The sequence below is a fragment of the Molothrus aeneus genome, unplaced genomic scaffold (assembly GCF_037042795.1).
Source record: "Molothrus aeneus isolate 106 unplaced genomic scaffold, BPBGC_Maene_1.0 scaffold_36, whole genome shotgun sequence".
NCBI lineage: Eukaryota > Metazoa > Chordata > Aves > Passeriformes > Icteridae > Molothrus > Molothrus aeneus.
In genome coordinates this window covers 60936-74232 of record NW_027099027.1, presented here as the reverse complement: position 1 = coordinate 74232, position 13297 = coordinate 60936, and the positions used below count along the sequence as shown (strand labels likewise).

The following is a 13297-nucleotide window of genomic DNA, read 5'->3' as shown; positions in this document are numbered from 1 at the left end:
AGACCATGGGTTAAACGAATGCTACTTCTGCTCTGATGTGCTACAGCAACTCTCACCTTTTTACCATGCTCCACACCTTGAGAGTGCAGCTCATTCAGCAGCTGAGCGAGGGGCCAGGGACTTGTAGATAAGGAAGTAACGGGCGAAACCACCAGCTTCAATAAATGTTATTAATTAACATGGACTGCTGCTCACAGAAAGTCCCGCTAAATTGCTGAACGTCGAGAACAAAAAAGACTTAACAGAGCCGTGAATATCGGCTGTTCTACAAAAGTGGGGGTGCACATTAACGAGGACGTGCAGTTGGCAGATCGGGAGGTCTGAACCTTCCAAGTACCTCAGCCAGTGGGCAAAGGGAGAGGGAGATGAGCCGGGAAAATGAGGATAAAAAGGAGGCTGCGAACTACAACAATGGCAGAGAGCGCACGGCAAATGCCCCACGGCCTCTCCCTCTGCTCAGCAATAAAGTCACTTGTACAGGACTCCTCTGTCTCCTCGGGGCACAGAAACCTCCGGCCACGTGAATTTCCCCGCACAGCCGCGGGCACGGGGCAGCCGCCTCTGTCCCAGCCACAGGAACCGGGCCGAGCCAGCGCTGCTCCGGCAGCGGCTCCTGCCGAGGCAGCGGCCGCAAGGAGACCGCGGGCAGCCGCTCCCGCAGCGCCCTCACGGCAGCGGCACCACGGGCCGGACACGGCACAAGGAACCCGCCTGAGCCCCCTGCCGCCCCCGAGGCCCGCAGCGAGCCCCGAGCCCCCGCACAACCCAGCGCGGCTCCCACCTGCGCTGCGGCCGCCTCCCAGCTCCGCCGCCGCCTCACCGGTGGGTCCCGGTCACTCCCAGTATGGTCCAAATCACTCCCGGTAGGATCCCAGTTGCCCCCGACACGGTCTCAGCGGCTCCCAGTCATGCCCTGTATGGTTCCTTTCACTCTCAGTCCCTCTCAGTAAGAGCCCAGTGTGGCCCCAGTCACTTCCAGTATGAGCCCGGTCACACCTTACCCGATGCCATTTGCCCCTGCTGTGGTCCCAGTTGCTCCCAGTATAAGTCCAGTCACCTCCAGTTTGATCCCAGTTACTCCCAGACACTCCCAGTACTATGCCAGTCACTCCAAGTGTCACCCCATCAGTCCCAGTATGATCCCAGTATGACCCCAGCATGGGGCAGCTGCTCCCAGTATGATCCCAGTTGCTCCCTGCATTATTCCAGTTTCTCTTCTTCACCCCTACTACAAATCTGATCACTCCCAGTATGATTCCAGTCAGTCCCAGGATGATCCAAACCATTCCCAGTCCCTCCCAGTCCAATCTCAATTGTCCCCTGCATGTTCCCAGTAGCCCTCAGTGTGGTCCCAGTATATCCCAGTATGATCTCTGCTGCCTCAGTTCTGCTCCCAGTGGGTTCTTTTCCTAGTCTGTCCCAGTCTCTCTCCAGCAGCTGCTGCCCACCCCCCCTCCCAACCCCATTCCCGGGCACTGGGACCCCCCCCTGCACCCCCTTATCCTGCACCAACACCCCCCTGCACCCCCTTTCCCGGGTATCCTCCTCTCCCAGCCCCTGGATCCCCCATTTCCGTGAGCCCAGGGACCCCCGGGCCCCCATTCCCGGCCAGCCCGGGGCACCTCAGCCCCAGCCTCCCTTTGCTGGGAAACCCGGCCTGGGCACGGGGCTCTGCGGCCGCTCTGGGATTTATGATCCCCCAAAGGAAAGGGAGAGAACAGCAGAGGGAGAGAGAGAGAGAAGGAGATTGGGAATCAGGGATCGGGTCCCAGCGCCCAGCCCTGCTCCGCCGGGGGTGGGACCCGCACCCGCAGGAAAAATTGGCTCCGCTGCTCCCGCTGCTTGCCCGGCTTTGGGCCGAGCCCAGCGGGGTCCGGGCAGAGTTCAGAGCGCAGGGCCGGGAGTTCAGCACAGCCCGGCCCGGGGGTCCCGCAGGGCGCGGCCCTGGAGGGTCCCAGACGGATCCCCGAGGGATCCAGAGGGGTGCCAGGAGGGGATCCAGGTGAATTCCCTGGAATTCGCCCTTTCCCCCTCCCCCCGCGCTCCCTCGGGCACTTTCGCTTTCGCGTCTCTGCAGCCGCGATCGGGGACGGCTGCGATGGCCCCAGCGCTGGGGCTGGGGGTGCTCCGGGGGCTCCTGGGGCTCCTGGGGGACCCGGGGGCCGCGACCAAAGGTGAGTGGGACCCCCCGAAACCGGGACCCCCCTGAACCGCAATTCCCGGGCACCGGGACCCCCTTGATCTTCCATTCCCGGGCAGGGGAACCCTCCTGAACCCCCATTTTGGGTCATGTCACCCCCCCCCTCACTCCACTTCCCCAGCACCGGGACCCCCCTGTACCTCCTCATCTGGCACCGAGATCCCCTGAACCCCCATTTCTGTTCACCGGGACCCCCCTGAACCGCAATTCCTGGGCACCGGGAACTCCCTAAACCTCCATTCCCGGGTACCCGGACTCCCCTGAACCCCCATTTTCGGTCCTGTGACCCCCTCAGCACCCTTTTTCAGCACCGGGACCCCCTGAACCCCCATTCCTGAGCACGGGGACCCCTTTGAGCGCCCATTTCTGGGCACAGGGACCCCCCTGTACCCCCTTGCCCAGCATTGGCACCGCCCTGTACCCCCTCATGTGGCCCCAGGACCCCCCTGAATCCCCATTTCTGGTCACCGACGGCCCCGGAACCGCAATTCCCGGCCACCGGGACCCCCTTGAATCCCAAATTCCTGGAAGAAAACTCCCCCCGAACCCGCATTCCCCGGCACGGGAACCCCCTGAACCCCAATTTTTGGGCACTGGGACCCCCCTGCCCCCCCTAATCCGGGCCTAGGATCCCTCCGCACCCCCGTCAGTGCTCTGGGACGCCCTGCACGCCCATTCCCGGCCACCTCGTCCTTCCCAGACCCCACACCCGCCCTTTTCCTCGGCTTTTGGACCCCCAGATCTCCCAAATTTCGGCGTCCCCCCAGTTCTTCATTGCCGGCGCTTCCTGGAAGGGGTTCCAGGGGATCCCGGAGGGTCCCCTGGGGTTCCAGGGGGTCAAGAGACCCCCCTTGAACGTTCATTTCGGGACACTGGGACCCCCCCTGTACCCCCTTCCTCAGCCCCGATAACCCCTGCACCCCCTTATCTGCAGCCTGGAACCCCCTGAGCCCCCATTCCCGGGCAGGGAAACCGCCCTGAACCCCAATTTCTGGGCACCGGGATCCACTACATCCCCTTATCCGGCACCGGGACCCCCTGAACCTCAATTTTCAGGCACCAAGACCCCTTGAACCCCGGAACTCGGGAATGGAACCCCCCGGAACCCCATTTCCTGGGCACAGGGACCCCAGTGCATCCCGTTATCTGGCCCTGGGACCCCCTGCACCCCCTTTCCCAGCACCAGATCCCAGCCAGGCCATTATCTGGCACCGGCACCCCTGAACCCCCCATTCCTGGGCACCGGGACCCCACTGCATCCCCTTATACAGCACCAGGACCCCCTGAACCCCCATTCCACTGCACCAGGACCGCCGTGCACCCCCATATCTGAGACTGGAACCCTCCCAAACCCTCCGTTCTCAGGCACAGGGACCCCCCTGCACCCCCTTATCCAGCACGGGGACCCTCCTGCACCCCCTCATGCAGCACCAATGCCCCCCCGCACCCCCTTTCCCGGCCCTCCCCCTCTCAGACACCCCAGCCCCCGCTTTTCCTTGACCCCAGCACCCCCTGGACCCCCACTCCTGCCTTCCACAGCCCCCACCCACCACCTTCCTCAACACCGGGGGCCCGTGCACCCCCTTTCCTGGGCACAGGGACCCCCTGGACACCCCATTGCCCTCACCCCCCTTTCCTTTATTCGGGACCCCCTGAACTTCCTCTCCCGGGCATGGGAACCCCCCTGTACCCCCTCATCCGGGACTGGGACCCCCTCCTGGACCCCCTTCACGTGTTCCGGGACCCCCTGAACCCCTCCCCGCCCCTCCCGCCCTCCCCAGACCCCAGACCCGCCCTTTTCCTTGACCTTTGCACCCCCAGATCTCCCAAATTTCCCTGTGCCCCCAGTTCTCCACTCCCGGCGCTTTCTTAAGGGGGTCCCAGGTGGTTCTCAGACGGCTCCAGGGTGGTCGCAGCGGGGATCCAGAGGGATCCAGATGAACTCCCTGGCATTCCTTCTTTCCCTGTCCCCTTCCCCCGCTTTCCCTCGGTCTTTCCCGTCTCCCAAGCTGCGTCCCCGGGATCCGCCCACCTCTCCCAGCCCCAGACCTCCCTTTCCGTGACCCAGGGACTCCCTGGAGCCCCATTCCTGCCTTTCCCAGTTCCCAGACCGCACTTCCCTCAGCACCGTGGACCCCTGGACCCCCTTTGGTGGGCACAGGGACCCCCTGGATCCCCCATCCCGCCTCTCCCAGTCCCTTCCCTGAACCCTGGACCCTTCCTGGCTCTCCCAGTCCCCCTTCCTGCCTCTTGGATGCCGCAGACCCCCCAATCTCTGCATCCCCACAGTTCTTCACCCCCTGCTCGCCCTGCGGGGGAGTCTCAGGGTGTCCATGAGAGTCCCAGGGGGGATTCTGGGCCCTGGGACCCCCCTGAATTTTCAATTCTGGGCACTGGGACCCCCCTGCACCCCCTTATCCAGCACCAATCCCCCCCTACACCTCCTTTCCCATCCATCCCACCTTCCTCAGTCCCCAGACCCCCCTTTCCCTTGACCCTGATACCCCCTGGACCCCCATTCCTGCCTTTCTCAGCCCCTGGCTCCCCCTTTCCTCCGCTTCAAGGACCCCCAGCCTTCTATTCCCAGGTCTCCCCACCCTGTGACCCCTTTCCCTGGCACTGGGGACCCCTGGAGCCCCTTTCCTGGGCACAGGGATCCCCTGGAACCCCCATCCCACTTTCCCAGTCCCTGCACCCCTCACCCCTTCCATGACCCTGGAACCCCCTGAGCCCCCTTCCTGGACACCAGCACCCCCTGCATGCCCTTTCCTGTCCATCCCACCTCTCCCACCCTGCACACCCTTTCCTTGGCTCCAGGATCCCCGAACCCCTTCCCAGCTCTCCCAGTTCCCCTTTCATTGATCCATGATCCCCTCAGCCCCCCCAAATCTCTGTGTCCCCCCAGTTCTCCACTCCCTGCATTACCTGAAAGTGGCGGTGTCAGAGCCCAGCACGGGGATCCCCCAGTTCATGGCCATTGGGTTCATGGTTGGGATCCCCTTCGTGCGCTACGACAGCGAGCGGGGCAGGACGGAGCCGCTGACGCAGTGGATAAAGGATGGAGTCGAGCCGGGATATTGGGATAGGGAGACCCAGAAGTGTGTGGGACACCAGCACACGTTTGTCGAGGACCTGGAGACACTGCGGGAGCGGTACAACCAGAGTGGGGGTGAGTGGGGGGATCTGTGGGGCTGGGATGGGAACTGTAGGGCTGGGGTGAGGATCCATGGGGCTGGGATGGGATCTATAGGTGACGGATGTGGATTCACAGGGCTCCAAGGGGGTGAAATGGGAATTTATTAGGCTGGTATGGGATATCTTGTGATCTATGGGTTGAGATGATATCTGTGGGGTTGGGTTGGGATCCATGGGGTTGGGATGTGGATCCATGGGGCTGGGATGGGATCTGTGGGGTTGGCTTGTGAATCCATGGGGTTGGGATGTGGATCCATGGGGCTCCAAGGGGCTGGGATGAGGCTCTGTGGGTCTCCCTCAGACTCTGGTGCTCCATGGGGCTGGAATGGGGCTCTGTGGGGCTGGAACACAATTCCATGGGTCTCTGTGGGTACAATCCCCCCAGGTCTCCACACAAGGTTGCGAGTTTCTGGCTGTGAACTCCTGTCCGATGGGAGTGTCCGTGGATCCCACCTGGATGGCTACAACGGGCGGGATTTCATCTCCTTTGACCCGGAATCCGGGAGATTTGTGGCAGCCGACAGCGCTGCTGAGATCACCAGGAGGCGCTGGGAACAGGAAGAGGTGGCTGAGTATCGGACAAATTACCTGAAGCACGAATGCCCCGAATGGCTCCGGGAATACGTCGGATATGGGCAGGAGGAGCTGGAGCGCAAAGGTGGGAGCAGAATTCCTATGGGAGTTTGGGATCTGGGAATGGAGGACTTGGGAACACAGTAATTCCTGTGGGAATTCCATGGGAGGATCTCACCCCTATGCCATTCCTATGAAATTCCATGGTCAGATTTCACTCCAGTCCCATTCCAGTGGGAATTCCATGGGTAGATCTCACTCTCATCCCATTCCTGTAGGAATTCCATGGATAGATCTCACTCTCATCCCATTCCCATGGAATTTCATGGGCAGATCTCATCTCCATCCTATTCCAGAGGGAATTCCATGGTCAGAGCTCACCCCAGTGCCATTCCAGTGGAAATTCCATGGGTAGAGCACACCCCAATCCCATTCCCACAGAACTCAATGCATTAATTCCACCATTATCATCCCATTCCAGAGCCCCCTGATGTCCATGTGTCCGGAAGAGAGGAACACGGGATGCTGATCCTGTCCTGCCGCGCATACGGATTCTACCCCAACACCATCGCAGTCAGCTGAATGAAGGGGGGTGAAACCTTGGATCAGGAGACGGAGTGGGGCGGGATCATTCCCAACAGCGACGGCACCTTCCACACCTGGGCCAGGATCGAGGCGCTGCCGGAGGAGCGGGAGCAGTACCGGTGCAGGGTGGAGCATCCCGGAATGCCAGAGCCCGGGATCTTCGCTTGGGGTGAGGCTGGGAATGTGGGGATTGGGAATTTGGAATTCCTAAATGGGGATTCCCCTCCCCCTCCTCACTATCCCATGTTTCCCAGAGCCGACATCTGGCGGGAATCTCACTGTGGTGGTCGCTGTGTCTGTCATCGCTGCCATCCTCATCCTCACTGGATTCATTGTCTGGAAGCTCCAATCCGGTAACACACGGGATGGGGGTCGGGAAGGGGCATGGATCCACCCAGCACCGTTCTGGGAATCCTGTGCCACTGATGCTGATCCCACTTTGTTTCCACAGGGAGGAGGGACAGGAATGGATACAACCCAGCAGCCGGTGAGTTCCAACGGTGTATCCAGCTCTGGATCCCTTCTGTGCGGATCCCAGGATGGATCCTGGGGTTAATCCTGGTGTGTGATCCACGCTGGAATCTCATGGATCTTCTCTTTCTGCAGGAAAGGACATGGGAACCAATGGCTTGAGCACAGGTATGGAGCAGGATCAGGGTGGGATTCCAGAAGGGGATTAGGGCGGGATGGACGGACTGAGATCAAGGAGGGGTTTCAGATCAGAGCAGGGTCCAGAGTGGGATCAGGGGGAATTGTAGAGTGGGATTGGGGCTGGATTCTGGAGTGGGATCAGGAGGGATGGATGGAGCAGGATTGGTGTGGGAGGGATGGAGTGGGATCAGGGCTGGATTCCAGACAAGAATCAAGTGGGATGGAATGGAGCAAGATCAGGTTGGGGTTCCAGAGAAGGGTTGGGGCAGGATGGATGGGGCGGAATGGGGTGGGATGGATGGAGCAATGTTGCAGCAGGATTGGGGTGGGATCACGTGGGATTCTGGAGCAGCTCCTGCTCTCCATGGGCTCCATGGGGACATGAGGAGCTGGATGGGGACACCAGGAGCAGGATGGGGACATGAGGAGCTGGATGGGGACACCAGGAGCAGATAGGGGTTTGTCAGCCACACCCAGCTCCATCCCCCGGGATTCATTTCCTGCCCTGTGTCCCATGTCCAAGGTGTCCCCAGGAGGGTTTGGCCACGTTGGGTTCCCGGAGGGGCAGCGCGATGGGGGTCAGGTCAGGCCAGGCCTTGTTGTCCCCAGTGGTCCTTGAGTGTCCCAAAATCAGGGCTCGGGATCTCGGAGATGCTCCCTGGCCATGACCACAGCCATGACACATGCATGAGATGGCCGTGAGAATGACCATGAGTGACACAGCCCTGAGATGACCATGACATGGGATGACCATGACTGTGACCATGACCATGACACAACCACAACCCTGACCATGAGATGATTTGGACCAAAAGGTGACCATGGGTTGGCCATGGCACAACCACGGCCTTGAGGTGACCCTGACGTGATCGTGGCCATGAGGTGACAATGAAGTGACAATGACATGATCATGAGATGACCATTACAGTGAGATGACCCTGAGCATGAGATGATGGTGATCTGGAAATGACCATGACCATGAGATGATCATGACACAACCATGGCTGTGAGACAATTGTGAGACAATTGTGAGACAATTGTGACCATGAGGTGACTGTGAGACGACCATAACAGTGGGAAATAAGAAAAGCCTTACAGAATAAAGACCTTTTCCAACTTTGTTCAATCCTGTTCACTTCTGTTCGCCTAAAGGCATTCTGGGAAGATTCAGCTGTGGTTTGATGGCCAGAGAGTGGGTTGGTGGTCACCTCGTGTGTGAGGCAGGGATTGGCTGGGGAGATGCGTAGACACCACATGATCAGAGAGCTGATTGGGTAAAGGGACACGTCAATAGCAGCACCTCAGTGGCAGATGTGGGAATCCGCAAAATTAGAGGCCTTGGGAAAGCTGCAAGATGCAGGCCTCAGAGACAGCAGAACTGTGAGTAGAGCTAAGCAGCAGCCATGAGATGGGTCAGCAGAAAAAGTATTTAAACTGTAGAAAAGCAAGGGCAAATAGAACAATGGTCTGTGTATTAACGCTTGTCTAGAATAACTCTAAGCTCCAGAAAGTTTATCTAGCAAGATATTAGGAAGGTTAAAGCTTAATAGTGGAGCTCTGTGCTTTGTGTTTTAAGGCTTACAAGCAGGTATTGTATTCGAAATAAGCAATCATTGTTTTAACCAAAAGTACGTGTGCTTGTGGTGATTGGAGAGAACTACTGTCAATATGATTTTGCTTTGTGTGATTGGTCAAGAAACTTATAAAGTAAGTTGTAACATTAAGTTCTTGGTCTGCTGCCTGGGATGTGAGCTGCTGGCATCTTCCCATTGTCATAATCATGTAATGTGACTGATGCTGAAAAATAAAACAGCTCAAGGCACGTTCCACAGCAGTCCCGTCCCTTTTGTGGTCTGTAAATAACCCCCAGCCGGCGTTAAATGGTGCTTCCTCTGTGAGGAGTTACGTTAGACTGGAAGAATAAAAAAGAAGATCATGGACAGTTTGGGCGCCAGAGGTCCAGGTTGTTAAAAAGAAGGAATAGACCATGCCCTTCGCCGTCTGCATCTGATGTCCTTGTGAGTAGCATTATTAGGGGCGCCTGGGCTACAATATGGGAAATCATTTATCTAAAACAGAATGGGATGTGTTTTACCAGCTTGAAAAAGTTTTACAGGATAAAGGATGTTCAGATATCTCAAAACATGAACTGAAAGACTTATTAATCTGGGTAAAAGCAAATACTTTAAATATAGACTTGCAGTCTGCTTTTACCTTTGATTTTTGGGACCAGATAAACTGGAAAATTTATAATCTATTCTCTCTCAAAAAGGAAGAGACTGTAGGCAGCCTAATGCCTGTCTCCTGAGCTTTATTGGAGAGTTTTAAACAAAATGATTGTAACAGAGACCTTTTTGAACAACAAAACCGAACATCTTGTTCTGAGACTTTAAATCCAAGTGATGCTGGGCCATTGTCCTCTTTTGGAGAAATTTTGAGTTCTGTTTGAAATTCCTTCCCTTCTGGCACCTCTGAGATTTCTCCAAGCAGTGTAGACAGCACTCTGATTCCTGGAAGTCAGATCAGCTTTCAGCTTCGGTCGTGCCCTCTGTTTCTTCCGGGATTCTCTGCGTCCCTGCTGCTGAGAACAGCCGTCCTCCCATTCCTCCACGAAAGCAGCCACCCCCGCAATGCCCAGAAAAGTGTTCGGGATTTTCATGGCATTCCAGGAATGTGGGAGTTTGTGAGTTATGTTCAGGGCAGGGTGGAGGTCGCACAGACCCGAGAGACGAGAATTTGAAGAGGCTTTGTGATACAAGAGCTACTTGTTCTGAAATTGTGCAAGCAGGGAGGGCCGAGGGGAGCTTTGGGTCTGCTCTGCCTGGCCGGGGGCTGTGGGGGTCACTCCTGCCACTGCTTCCCCTTCTCGGGAAAATACCCCCTCGGATTTGGTTCAGGCGGGCAGATTGCTTTGCAATTCTGAAAATTCTTTTTGTGTAAATTCCTCCAACAAGTCTCTCCCAGGGTTTTCTATGGTACGCCAGCCCTCAGATACAGGCGGTGGGGGAGCTGTGGATTTGGCTCTGCCTGCAGAGGACAGGGCAGGGGGAGGACAGAGGCAGCGGGCAGCAGCCAGGAGCCGAGCGGAACCAGGATGGCTCTGCCCAGACAGATGCCTGGGATGGAGGCAGGAGGGCTCAGAGGAGTTTCTGGGAACACAAACAGAAGCCTTGAAGCCCGTCTCATTTGCTGCTGGGGGGGAAAACAGCACGTCGAGGTCGCGGCTTGGAGCTGGCAATTTTCCAGCTGGTTCCCCGCAGGCAGAGCTGCAGTGCAGAACCTGTAACAGTGAAATGGAAATTATCACAGATACAAATTCGCGCGCATTCCGAGAGCAGGAGTCAAATTCTGGCTTTTTTCCACAGTCCAGGGTACGCGACTCCTCCCCTGCCCTTCCTGGCAGGGCTCCGGAGGCGGCGGTACTTAAGCGATGCTGCGGCCAAGAATTCAGAGTTCTCTTCCCCGCCCATGCTGGCAGAGCTCCCGGGAAAGTTTGTTGCTATGGCAACATCCCTGCCGAGAACTTGGAGCTTGGCAGAGCTCCCGGAACAGCTGCTGTCAGTGACAATTTTACCTTTTCTGTACCAAAGACAACAATGACGAGAGGAAAAATTAAAAAGCAATCTAAATCAGAGGTTGAACCTCCCTTGAGATTACCTAATTGGTCTAATATTAATCAAAATTTAGAAAAAGATTTGGATTCAAAGATACAACTCCTTGCATTACCTGTAAGATACGGTCATAATGATGCAAATCCACGATATGAAAGTCTTTCTCACCATGATATAAAAGAACTGCGTCAGGCTTTGAAAGAAAGTGGGTTCTCCTTATTTTAATAATGTGTTGAAAAGTATTTATAATTGTTATGACTTAGTCCCTGCTGACTGTCGAAATGTGGCTTCCCTGATTTTAACCAATTCACAATATCTTTTATGGGAATTACAATGGAAAAAACTCCTTAATAAATTGATTGAAAGATATGCAAATACTGCTTATGAGGATCTAGATGTTACCCAATTAGCAGGTGATCCACCTTACCATAGACTGGAAAATCAAGCAGCAGAATTGCCTCGGCCTGTATTAACAGATATTAAAGATGCTGCTAGAAAAGCTTTGTTTTCAGTTGAGCCAGCTGGTACACATGTGAATGCTTTTACTACTTTTAGGCAAGGTGAAACAGAATCCTATGGTTCTTTTTTAGATAGATTAACCCAAGCAGTCGAAAAACAATGTCCAGATGAACAAGCTCGCTACTATATTGTTCAAAACCTTGCTTTTGTAAATGCTAATGAGGAATGTAGAAAAATTATTTTACCTTTTCCTGATCAGCCTCCAACTGTTACACAGATGCTAACAGCTTGCAGTAGGCTCACTGCTCCACAACATCTTGCTAATATACAGGTCAATGCTTTAGGAAAAACATTGGAAGACCATCTGACACAATGAATGGATACATTTGAAAAGCTCCTAGAAAAACAAGAAAAAATTTGGGAAAACTCTGTTAGCACTGTGCAGTTGGACTCTGATGAAAAGACTTGGTGCTTTGCTTGTGGTAAACCAGGTCACATTAAAAAGGATTGTCGTGTGAAAACAATCCAACCAAAACAACTTTCTATTTGCCCTCGACGTCGAAAAGGGAAGCATCTTGCTAAGTACTGTCACTCTCGTTTGGCATCGATGGCAGACCCTTGTCGTTAAATTTAAAAAACAGCGCGAACCACCGCGCTCAGACACAAGCAGTGGTAGCCCCTGGCAACCAGGTACCAGTCAGGTGGTGTTGGTACCTCAGTCATTTATCCCTCAATCAACCAATCCTCAAATGGTTCCAGCTCAATACCCTCAAGGGCAAGGTTCGAACTGGCCTCCTCAAAACTGATTCATCTATTAAATAATTTGTGTTGTGTGAACATTCCTACTGGAATTGTCAATCTTTTTCAACAAAGACAAGATTTTTTGATTCTAGGCAAAGCCAACAACAAAATTCTTGGACTCTCAATCCTTCCTTCTGTTGTTTCAGTAAATTGTAATGAAGAGCTAGTGATTTTAGCTCTTGCACTTGATGTTCCTATGATAATTCCACCAAAAACACCTATTGCTATTGCATTTCTGTTACCCATGAGTACACCCAAGCAAAACAACTTTCCAAAGAATTCAATTGTGTCTGTGTCATCTGGTACCTCAGGTCCAGAGGTCTTTTGGGTGCAATGTTTGGACTGTGACCGACCACAACTGACTTGTAGCCTGACTCACTGTGGTAAAACAATTTATGTTACAGGCATGCCAGATCCTGGTGCAGATGTCACTGTAATTTCCCATATGTTCTGGCCCAATGACTGGGATTTGGTGGCTCCTTCAGGTTCCCTCACAGGGATTGGAGGTGCTACTGTGTCTTTGCAAAGTGCATCCATGATTAACATTACAGGTCCTGAAGGAAAGACAGCAACAGTGCATCCTTTTGTTGTTCAGGAGCCTCTCACCGGCTGGGGGAGAGACGTCCTGTCCCAATGGGGAGCAAAACTGGAGGTGGGACTGTGACAGAAACCACGTCAAAACCGGCCACTTTAAAGCTGACCTGGAAAACTGATCATCCTATATGGATTGATCAATGGCCTTTAACAGAGAAAAAACTAAATATCCTTAAAAAATTGGTAAAGGAACAATTACAGCAAGGTCACATCACCCCCACAAATAGTCCTTGGAACTCACCAGTATTCGTCATCCACAAGAAGACATCGGACTCCTGGAGGTTGCTTCCTGACCTGAGGAAGATCAATGAAGTGATTGAAGACATGGGACCTCTTCAACCTGGACTCCCTTCTTTATCAATGATCCCAAAACACTGGCCTCTCGTTGTCACTGATTTAAAGGACTGTTTTTTCCACATTCCACTTCATCCTGATGATGCTCCAAGATTTGCCTTTTCCGTTCCTGTCATCAATCGAAGAGAACCCGTGCAGAGATATCACTGGAAATCACTGCCTCAAGGAATGAAGAATTCGCCTGTAATTTGTCAGCATTTTGTTGCCCAAGCTTTGTCTCCAGTTTGACAGAAGTTTCCAAGATCCATGATTCTGAACTATATGGATGATTTGC

The 13297-nt window shown here is 54.6% G+C and overlaps 2 pseudogenes; both read left to right on the top strand.

Annotated features, from left to right (window-relative positions):
- Positions 1-13297, top strand: part of LOC136570728 (uncharacterized) — a 2607743-nt pseudogene that overhangs the window by 2555277 nt on the left and 39169 nt on the right.
- LOC136570737 (class I histocompatibility antigen, F10 alpha chain-like) lies at positions 2099-7259 on the top strand (annotated as a pseudogene).